The 12,267-nt window shown below is 33.4% G+C and overlaps 1 protein-coding gene across 4 annotated transcripts in view; it reads right to left on the bottom strand.

Moving 5' to 3' along the window:
- Window positions 1-12,267, bottom strand: part of WDR7 (WD repeat domain 7) — a 365,699-nt gene that overhangs the window by 150,680 nt on the left and 202,752 nt on the right. The gene's annotated exons all lie outside the window — the stretch shown is intronic.

Consider the following 12,267-nt stretch of genomic DNA (forward strand, 5'->3'; position numbering starts at 1 on the left):
CTGAAATGATCAGGTGAAAAACAGTAAGTACCAGTGGTGGTAGAAATTCATTCATTCTGATGTCAGTTACTCGGTCTCAATATAAGAACTGAAGATCTGGTGTGTTCATGGCATTATACTAGACATGAAAAGAGATGTGAAAAGCAAGTTCACTGTCCTCTTTGAACTTAAAGGCTACTAAATAAGAATCAGAAATAGGTTACAGAATCAATGAGAAGATTATGAACTGAGAGAATGTTATGTTTAAGAACCTAAAGCATTAGTAATTTGTTGACTTCTATTTCAACGAGAGGTGATTGGATTGGAAGCCTATGAGCTGGGAGAAAGATAGAAAACAGGCAAGGGAGGCAGGCAAGGGCCAGACCGCAGATGGCATCACAGATCCTATTCACATTTCAATTCTTATCCTATAAAAAATAGGAAGATACTCAAGGTAGGATTTAAGCCACAGAATGATATAATTAGATTTAGGGATTCAGAAGGATATCGTAGAAATCAAAGTGAGAGATTAAGATGAGTTTGGTTTGGGAATGTAAATAGATGCAGAGAAGTGGATATCTTTAAGATCCATGGTGAGTCCTGGGTTAAGTTGATGGAAACATTGCAGATTTTAGATGTCATGCCTTAAGTTCTTAACAAAATTAACTAAGACAAAATCAGAACAAAAAGTAAAATAGTAAAAACTAGTAATTTTAGCAAAAGTTAACTAAAACAAGAATAAAACAAAGCAAAAGAAACCCTTTCAAGGTAAGTAGGTAGGTATGGCCTTTCTAGAAGCTTAATAAAAAAAACACCTAGAGCGCAAAGCTTTTTAGTATAAACTTTAAATTGCATTTATTTAGCTGTGCTGAAAGGCAGAATGGATGTGAGCAAGCAGACCTAGTTGAGCCTATGAAAAGGAAATGGCAGGATATTACAAAGAATGTAATAGTTGGAAAGGAATAATTGTGTAAGAAAGAGGCATGAAAGGACTTAAAAAAAAAAACTAAGAAACTAAGATGGTAGCATCAAAGAGTGGTTACCGTTTATTTGGAAAATAAAAGTCTGGTTCAACTGAGTACAAAAAAAAAGATTTGTTGTTGCTGCTGTAGTTTCTTAACTTCTGCATATCATACTTTGTTTAAAAAAAAAAAGTTCTGAAAATGTGCCATGAGTTTTCATGTAGTATCTAGAAAGACAAAATCCAAAATGAGTCCACAGAGAATACACTGATCTTTAAAAATGTTGTAACTGTTTCATATAAAATTTTAGTTATTATTAATTTCCCTAACTTATTTTTTAATAGTATATTTCAAACTACTTGCAGGCTGCTTTACAAGGATATTCCTCCAATGTTAATAAAATTATTTTATCACTTCCACGGTCATGATAAGTCGTATTTCATGAATTCACACTTCTTACAAAAAGCCTCAATTAAAATGTTCAAAAATATTTAACATTCAGAAATATCTTCTAATCAGATCCCACAGTATGCAATTCTCTCTCTTCATGGTTTTTTTTCTAGTTTTTTAAAGGTAAAGAAACATTAGCAAGAGTCTTACTGTGTACACACAATGACAGATTCCAAGTATGCCACTGATCTGTCATAGTTCTAATAACGAAAGTAGGGGAGAAACCTACAAGCTTAACCATACTAAGAAGAAACAAAATCAATAACCACTGCTTCTGTGTATGGAGGATGAAAATGAACCCAAATTCTAGAGAAAATGATATTTAACAGGTTGAGAATCTGTATCTCAGTACGTGCATTTAAACCCAACTTTGAGTACAAGAACACACAGGGGCAGAGCTCTGCGCAGCTGCAGCTAGATTCATGCAGTATACATTTCACTCTTTCCATAGTAGTCATGAAACAGGAAGCAAATCAAGCTCCCCTCCCCCCATGTCTCAGCAAGAGCATGCTCCATAACAATAGTTCAAAGGAAAGCTCTATTCTGCAGTTGCACTGATTGTTCTGTCAGCTGACCTCTGCAGAAGGGAATTGCTAACCGCTGCCTTGCTCCTTAGCTGACAAATGAATGATCGCAGCTCCATCTATTTTCACTATGGCTGCCTCTAGCCCAGGTGCTCAGACAGAGAGCCCGGTGTGACATCTTAGATCAAGATGAATTGGCACAAACTCCTGATCCAAGATTGTTTTATACCATTTAATTTAGTTTCTTCCCCTGCTTGGATGAGCACAGCTCTGGTTATGGATTTCTATTCTAATGTACTGAAGCAGGCCCTGAAAGAAGCCAATGAAGCAGCTGCTGGAGCAAGGGACTGCAGGGATACTGATCAATAGGCAAGGCATTGACCCCAGCCGTTCAGCCTGTGCAACGGCCACTGCTTGAAGGGGGAGGGGGGCCCAGAAGCACACATGGGCTGCTTCCAGTAGGAAATTAAACAACAGGGGCATTTGGAGAGCTCCGCCTCCACCCCGGTCCCCCACCTTCCCTATGTTCCTTTTGTTTAATTACCTCAATCTTGTCTTAACTCCCGCTTCTTGGGAAGGAATTAAGACTTTAGGGAAGTTTTGATTATGTACTTTAAAACAGCCTTTTGTAAACTGTATCCTGAAGCTAACAGAAAGAATCATAACAGGTGCTCTCTGCTAAGTGGCCAAAATATGAAATCTTAATTAGCTGTCAAGCACATCACTTGGTGTAATTTAAAGTTTGGCATGTGCACAGGCTTATAAGAACACTGTCCAACTGGCTATTAATACTACTGATGCTAAAATTCTATGGTATGTAATTTTTATCAGTACTCAGATCTGAAAATATGATAGCTCTTTGTTAACAAGGAAAGAAGAGCAAGAAAAGGATTTCCTAAAAAGAGACGCTGACTGGTTAGTGGTTGTATAAGGTACAGATGCCCATCCCTACTACTATTCCAACAGTAACACATAGCAGTTTCTGATTCTTTAATTTTTCAGATTTGAAAATATTTAAAATTATTGGCTTTGCCTGGGTTTGCTCTTAAATAATACAAGACACATGCAATTAGCTGCAATGTTTTCCTATAAAGTGACAACCAAATAGGAGATTTTGAGATATTAAAAATAAAATAATTCTGTAAAAGTAGACCTTTCTACAGTTTCATTTGTCTCATGAAAATCTGGTATTTTTTCACAGAGACATGCCTCCATTTAATCATGCTAAAGGGTGACATGGAGATCCATTTTCTTGACAGGACGGTTGATCACCCTATCACAGTAAGAAAATTAATACCTTCGACTAGCCCTGTGTGGAAAACAGAAGCTGCATGCAGTGGTAAAGGACATAAATGTTCTACATTTTAAGTTGCAAACAGAATATTTGTTTTGTGTAAAAATAATATGCTTCTTTATTACTGGGTTTCTTTAAACAAAATATGAGCCTTTGATTTTTATTAAAACAACCATTTAATTCATACAGTGTTCCTCAAAAGTACATAATTGTCTTTAGATTTAGCATAATTGACTCTAGATTTACACGAACAGGAGTAAACACTTTACTTACAGCTTAACTAGAACACAGGTAAAATATTTGAGAAGTTTAAGCTATTTAAAGGGCTGTGAGATATTGATTGCCTCATTTAAAAAGCAGTCAGAGAGTGCAACCAAGAGGTCAAGATAAATTTAACAGTTTGAAGCACTTTACTAAATAACTCTAAAGATCATGTTAATTGGCTTTGTGCAGTTCCAGGGTAAAATTAATTTTATCCTAGCTTACAATAAAAGGATTAAAAGACATATTAAGTTCTTCAGTTTTAACTGGAAGAGGAATCAATGGATTTGAATTAAGGCTAACGGCGGTTTTATGAGAGATGGACTACCAGCAGATACTTTATATCTGCGATTAGCTATATATTGATGGAGCTCTGTTATTATATTAGGTATTAAGCCTTAGATAAGAAGATACTACCAATTTACTACTCTGAGAATATTGTGTAAGAACAGCGAGATTTTGACCTGGAAAAACCGTTATCAAAAATTTGATTCTTTGTTTAGGATCGAGTATCAGAATGCTTCCCATAGATGACTTACATATATTTGATATTTAAAATTCTAGTAAAAATTAATGAAGTAACATGTTTCAATTCAAACGTAATTCACTTCGCAATCGTGACTATACTTAAAATTGTATCACAAACATATCATTAGGGTTTTTTAAATCAAAACATTACATTCAGATTGGTTTAGCATACTAGTTTTATGCCAGAAATTTCTGTCATATGATAGAGTCCAAGTGACATTTACAATGATATCAATGTTTCCTAAATTTGGTATAAATTTCAAAATATTCTAAAACATCTCTTTAGAAATTCAGAAATATCTATTTATTCATGATAAATGAGAATAAAATTTTAAATGCTTTTCTGTACTCTTTCATTATTTAATATATTTTAGAATTTTATGTATAGAAAAATAAATTGCTATTACTATGTACTGCCTCGGAGAGCAAAAAAAAATTGTATTCAATAAGGTATATATCTTATACATTAATAAATAACTGACTTTGTAGGATTCTATTTGAATGATCAGAAAAGAGTATGTTGCAATATCTCAACAGCAGAAAACTAAAGGGCAGCATATAGAAACTAAATAATAAGTTGGATTAAGGTAGAAAATAGTCTCTATTATGGTTCTTTACAACTTTATTAGCCATAAAGCATACTCTTTAATACTAGGTTTTGATTAAAAAACAAAGTAAATTTAATAAAGTGAACGTTGTTAATACCGGCAACTTTGAGGACAGAGAAACTTTCAGAATTAGGACATGATTTACTATTTACAAATTCTGCATACAGTTAGAATAGTCTTAGCATATGTATATTCAAAGCTCTCACAAATGTTAGTCAATAAAACTACAAAAGATTTTTATTTTCAGACTAGTGAAATATTCTTCCAAATTTTCATTTTTATCTACTTCTCTTTTCTCAGCCCCAAGGATACTTTAAATGTGATATGGCATTATCAACTGATATTATGAAAAACACATAAGATTGTATGTTAAGATGAGTATGAAATATGTCCAATCAAAATATATTTTAATATTTTTCTGAACATAAACAGAAGTATCTAAAAGAAACTAGATCGGGTGCCTGGGTGGCTCAGTTGGTTAAGCGACCGCCTTCGGCTCAGGTCATGATCCTGGAGTCCCGGGATCAAGTCCCACATGAGGTTCCCTGCTCAGCAGGGAGTCTGTTTCTCCCTCTGACCCTCTTCCCTCTCGTGCTCTTTATCTCTCATTCTCTCTCTCTCAAATAAATAAAATCTTTAAAAAAAAAAAAAAGAAACTAGATCTTCAAAAGCAAGCTGAGTTCAAATTGTTTTTTAGATGTACTTTAAACAAAATAACTTCAACTGTCTATTATTGAATTTGATAAATGTGGTTGTCTAATGGAATATTAATTTTTTAAGATATGCCTTTTTAATCATTACATGGCACTAATCAAATATACTGATTTTGCATACATATACACACATTATGAATATTAACTATATACACGCATATAAGTATATAATAATCTCAGTGTACCAGGACATTAAATTTCAAATCTAAGTGAGCCAGAACTGTATTTTTGAGATATTAAAATGTGTTGCCTATGTTTTAGAATCATAACGAGAAAAATGACCCTCAGTGGACTTTCCACAGTATAAATTGTTTCCACATATATTTGGCCTGAACATTTTCTACACCTACTTGAAATTCTTAAGAGTTGCTTAAGACCGATAAAGTACAATGCCATAAAGACGTCAACTTTTAACCATATAGGTAACAGTAATATTCCAAGTAAGTTTTATCAATGGGGGGGAGGAGGGAATCTTTAAGCAAAAATCTTTTCATATTAATACTTTGTACATTTTAGAAATAATTTGTTTTTAAAAGAATTTAAAACGCTACAGTATTCTACTAATTAAATTTCAGTTATCCATTATATCCCAATTCTTAGTCAAATACTTTAAAGAAGAACTTGTTAAATGGGAACACAAAAGGCATAGATTGGTGACAATCCATTGTGTGAAAAGGGACTCAAAGACTTCACTCTCTTGGTGGTGAATCTGGGTTTCATAAGCTCATAAGGAGAATCTGTGGTTCTATACCATTGTAAATGTAATTAAGTTCCTTTCCTTTTCTTCAGCCAAGTGCTTTTATATGAATATTGCACACTATTTTCATTTGTTGGCACAACTTAGAGCACTGAAAAACCTTCAATTTTCACATAATAAGGCAAATTAATTTCGATGATATGGAAAAAAGTTAAAACTGTAGATGATTTATATGGCCAACATGTAAATTTCTGCCTGTAAGTAAATAAAACGTGCAAGTTTTCTGAACCTTCCGATCTGCTTCTTTAGGAAAACAGATGAACTGATTAAAAATGACAATCATGGGACACTTGAACATTTACTTACAAACTTCCACATTATTACCAAAGTAGGTGTGTGTCCACACAATACTTTTAGTATTCACCTCTCTTACCAACATAGGTTTCTTCCACTGCATTAAAAACATTTTAGTTTACTTTTTGACCCATCTGTCAGTGTTTTCCTCACACCTACTGGGGTTGGGGGGTTGGAAGTTGCTCCCCAAATCTATGAGGCTTTCCCTGTTTTTGTTGCTGCTACACTGTGTCCCCCCCACCCCCCAAAGCTGAAGTAAACAAACATGCTCTTCATTTGTATGTGTGCAAGAGCCCCCTGCTGGAACCCAGCGGGTGCTGCGAGCACATTATCTCCGGCTGCGGCTTTGATGAAGCCATTTTAAAATAATGCCTCTTGCAAATGTATGTATTATGTGTATGTGCATTTGACAAAATACATAAAACCCATCTTCCACAAAATCAGATAAAAGCAAAATAAATGAACGCTCCAAAATGATTTTCTTTTTCAAGGGAAAGTTAAAATAATCATAATATTATTTGGGGGTATGTTGATTATTTTGATAAGTAGAACACTTAGGCTTTGAAAGAAACTTGTACTTTCAAATAATTCTTATTACAATTTCTTATTCTTCACACAGACAGGTTCTATATCCTTTTCCCCCACGATCTGCATTACCTTATTTCCCCCCGTCCTAAACATTAAAAAGTCAATTTGTTTTTACTTTTAGTGCAAATACTCTCAGTCTGGAGAAAATTGAGATTCAAAAAATTCCAGAAATCTACGATATCTGTGTAGTCAGAAATCTTGTAGTTAATAATTACCAAGAATAATGTTCAATTGTAGGTTCACTTTACCTTTCAAAGGTGAATCAGAGATAACATGTCAAGTTTTAAAAACTATAAATTTTAACATTAAGAACACCATTATTAGCTTTTTCACAAAGAAATTTCAGAGATAGTGGTTAGTGGCTTATAAAGTTACAGACATCTGAAAACATGGCACATCATTCTCATAAATTCTCATACAGTTCAAGTTCAGAAAAAGACACCTTTTGCAATGAGATTCACCTATAAAAATACTGGAGTAGACATGATGTGTTTCTGTAAGAGATCAAATAGGACACATGAAACAATATTTGGGGCACTGTTCGGGTCTATTCTATGACAATTTCATACCTGTGCATTACAGCACAGTGAGAAATAGACTGTTACACCTGAGGTCACTGTTATTCATAAATGACAAACCATTTATTAGATGGGCTTAAAAACTATTTTCACCTAGGTTAATTATCTTTATCAACTTGGTGATATAAAACCAGATCAAAGGGGATAGTTGTTCCATCTTGGAGAAGTTAACAAGCACATCTGCTCTTCTGTAACAAGTATTTGCAGTTTTCATTTTTCTGAATTATTATACATTTGGTCACAATAATGAAGCAATGCCATGTAACCAAAAGTTATAATTTTTAAAAGGTAAATTGGAACCTCTAAGGTATTTCTTGCTTTTTTTTTTTAGTAGATTATAATGTAATCTCTGATTTTGAAAAATGATCACCTTATATTTTTTTCCTTTTGTTTTCTTCACTATAGGTGAGTTGTTAAAGTAGAAATAATGGAGCATAGTCAGGGGCAACATAATTCCAATACTGTAGAAATTAATGGCCAGACCTTTGAAGTTAATAGCAGATCTGGGAAAAGTGGTGGTGGTTAAGCCCAAAACAAAGTTTTATAGCAAAGATTTTAATAACATAGTTGACAACTAGCAGAAATACATAAGATTTATCTTTTTTATGCATCCTCTAAGTTATTAAAACTTGACATAGATTAACATATGGTACAATTCCTCAAAACTAAACAAATAAAAAAAATTAAGGAAAAATGTTTTTAAATTTAAAGGAGAAATAAAATGAGAAAAGAAATTTAAAGGAGAAATAAAAAGGTCAAAGACAACTTTGACTTTTAATTTACTAATAACATTAATAGATGACCAAGAAAGTAAAGCTTAGAAAAAGAAAAAGACAAGCAAAAGTAAACTAAGCATATGTGCTAAAAGTCTAAAAGCCAAGGACAAAATAAACCATAGCCTCAAACCGTTCAGGGTACACTCATTATTAGCCTAGAACCTAGAGAAAAAGTAGCCCATTTATACAGCCTAAGGAATATGCACATGTGTAAAAGACATTTTGGCCCATTTTTCAAAGAGATTTCTAAGTAGCTCCAGAGAGCTTAAAGACATCGAAAGCTTGAATTTATTAGACAGCTAAACAGGATTGCCATTTCTGATCTTGTTACATGTTCAGGCTTTTATCATTTTTAAGCTACATGTAGAGATAAGAATTATGTGCCTTTGAAATTATTATAGATGATTTTTAAATTAGTTTACATTTCCTCATTTTATGAAAAAGATAACTAGTCTATCAAATTGACTGAAGTTGTTATTTGGCAAATTTCTTTTTCTCAGACCCTTTTTCTGGTTATATGATTTCTTCTCAAATAAACATACATATACGGATATTAAAACTTACTAATATTCTCTTTCATTTAAAAATTTACTAAATTAGGGGTGCCTGGGTGGCTCAGTCAATTAAGCGTCCGCTTTCGGCTCGGGTCATGATCCCGGGGTCCTGGGATCGAGTCCTGTGTCAGGCTCTGTGCTCAGTGGGAAGCCTGCTTCTCCCTCTGCCTGCCACTCCCCCTGCTTGTGCTCTCTCTCCCTCTCTCTGACAAATAAATATTTAAAAAAATAAAATAAAAATTTACTAAATTTACTAATATTCTCTTCCTATTTCATATGATTTCCTATTAGTTAATTAGTTAATTCCATTTATAACTTGGATCTGAGTTGCCTATCTTGTACGTATCAAATTGAAACAGTCCTTGAGCCTTGAATTTTTGCACAGTCCTTCCAGTGTTGAACCAAAGAAAGCAAAGTGCATACGCCTACAGATCCTGAAAATCAGTCATTGATTACTACTGTGGATTTGAAAAAGCTACTACTCCTAAAATGAACACTAGAAGAAAAATTTAATATTTTAACCTATATATGCATGTAGTCAGATACTCTGGTTTGTAAGATGTCACACTATTTTAAAAGACTGGTTTTTAAAAAATCTGTTTCTGCTATATGATAACACATAATCATTTCCTCAAAATTCTGCCTGATTTGCTAAAGTAATTAGGTTACTAAGGAATTGCAAAGAGATAGTTTTGTAATCTTGATTCATCTTTTATTAAGACTAGAGAAATACTTTCATTATGTAAAAACCTAGAAAATATATGTGTATTGATGAAAGGTGGACACATACTGAACTTAACTGCTCTGAGACTTTTTGGAAGGAAAAAAAAGGAGAATCAAATCAAGAGGTGATAATATTTACTGAGAACTCCTACCACCACCACTCCCACAAGACCACCAGTATCAGTATCATAACTGTTAATACCACAGAAGGGTTGAACACAGGCAGATGAAAACAATCCTAAGCAAGAATTTAACAAATGTCTATCATTTTTCTCAAAACGGTTTCTCTTATTAGCAGAAGCAAAACTGATTAATTTCTCTAATACTTTATCCAATGTTTTGATTTCTACAAAACACTCAAATAATAAGAAACAGTATTTACTTATGGTTAAAAAAATGTCCAAGGAAAAGGTTCCCTATTTAGAAAACAAAAAACAACAGAAAAACCTTAAGTCCACCTTTTAAATAATCAAAAGAATATCAGGTCCATATAAATTCTACCTGCTTACTTACGGTACTTCACATATCCACAGATACTCTATTTGTTATAATGACAATTATGTGTCCACTACAGTCACTTTCCAAATTCTTTCACAAAAAATATACCATTAAGAATTTAAAAGGAAAAGAAAACAAGTCAGAAGTGTGTAAAACATTTCCTAGGTCCAAGACTAGATGACTGTTAGGAAATTCTGGAATTTTAGAGAAAAAAAGGGGGATCATAGAGCTTTTCTAACTAAACCAATATCCATATTCTATAGATAAGGAAGGTCAAGTAGGTTAAGTGTTCGAGTGACAAGGTGAAGGGCACGAAAGAGAGTGGGCACTCAGAGCAACATCATCCCAGATCGATCTCTAGAATCCTCATTGGCTTATGAGTCAGCATATGTTGCACAGAAACTAGTTAATATTTGACGGCTACTCCAAGATGAATCTTTATTAGGTATTTTCAAATCCTGTATAATTAAAAATGTTTCTCAAAAAAAAAAGCAAACAAAATTTATAATTAGAAAAAAGTCTTTTTAAGTTTTAGTCTACAGTATCTAATAATGATACATATATTTTCTACTGGGGCTATCTAGAACAAATGTAAAAAAAATGGGGGGAGATATTGTATCAAGCATATGAAGTAACTAGTTTCAAGTGGATTTCATGTGGAAAATATATATATAATGAAACATACAAAAAAATACAAAGTACTAAGCATAAACATTATTACCATTCAGAGACCAAATACTTAAATAATGTATTATCCAACAGGATAATAAAATTGGCATATCATCCACAAAAACATCAAACTATTTCCACAGAAGAGAAATTCTTCAAATACAATATATGAAGGAAAACACTAATTAAAAATATAACTTAAGTTTTACTTACCTCTCCATAAGTCCCACTAAAAGTTACTGTCTACAATAAGCTCACATGCACAAAGGTTTTCCAAATTCACATACTGGACTCCAAATATTGCAAATAAATTCATGATCATTTCCGGAGTTCACATTGTGATACCAGAGAATAGCTTAGAGTAACCATAAGGGTTAAGACAATCATTTTCTACTGCATACTAGTGCTATTCTAAGCCGATAGTGTGTTTAAATCCACACCAATGAAATCAATACAGCACTGTTCTATTCAAGGTGAGACCAAATAAACCTGTCTGAAGCTTTGAGAAACAGGCTTTGCAGTATACTTTGAGTGCTAAATGCCTTTCAGTCCAGAGATCTGTCATTAAATAATCATTAGCCATCATTCACTCTTCCTAAAAAGCTTAACATCTAAACTTGTTCAGCATCCACTAAAGCATTAGTATAGACTACCAAGTAAGTACTCATTAGCACTTAGGGATGTTTCAACCACTGTTTACTGGTCACTGTCTTATCAAGAAATACCCCAAAATATTAACACATAATTTGCCACTAGATTAGAGGGCAATTTATACAAATGATTAGTAAAAAGGACATTAACATAATGATCAGTCTCTTTTGGATAACACAGCATAACTCACAGAGTTACAATCAGCTCTTTCCTGTCTGAGCTATCCAAATAAAACCTGATGTCTTTCCTACCATTCAGCATCATATATAATTCAGCATCACATATAAGCCAAATAAAATCAAGTTAATCACAATAGAGAATTCATCAGGAAGTAATCCTGGCTTTGATCCTGAATCTATTTTATTTATTTATTTTTTAAGATTTTATTTATTTATTTGACAGAGAGAGACACAGCGAGAGAGGGAACACAAGCAGGGGGAGTGGGAAAGGAAGATGCAGGCTCCCTGCCAAGCAGGGAGCTCGATGTGGGGCTCGATCCCAGGACCCTGGGATCATGACCTGAGCCGAAGGCAGACGCTTAACAACTGAGCCACCCAGGCGCCCCAATCCTGAATCTATTTTAAAATAGTGCTTCTTTTATCAATGCTATTCACATCTCACTTTCAATATATGATCATCTCAGCACTGAATATCTACTATAATGTACCATGCATTATATTAGATATCATTAACTAGGGAGAGAAAATTAGATACATTTACCTTCTATTACCTGAAAGATTAAATAATATAGAATGATCTGTATTTAGTAATGTTATTAGATCATATGGATAAATTTGATGATCAAGGTAATTTTCTCTGAACTCATCAGAAGTTAATTCTTGTATGTTATTACAGTAATC

The sequence above is a fragment of the Callorhinus ursinus genome, unplaced genomic scaffold (genome assembly GCF_003265705.2).
Source record: "Callorhinus ursinus isolate GAN/ISIS: 27379988/994484 unplaced genomic scaffold, GSC_fseal_2.0 scaffold11, whole genome shotgun sequence".
NCBI classification, from domain to species: Eukaryota; Metazoa; Chordata; class Mammalia; order Carnivora; family Otariidae; genus Callorhinus; species Callorhinus ursinus.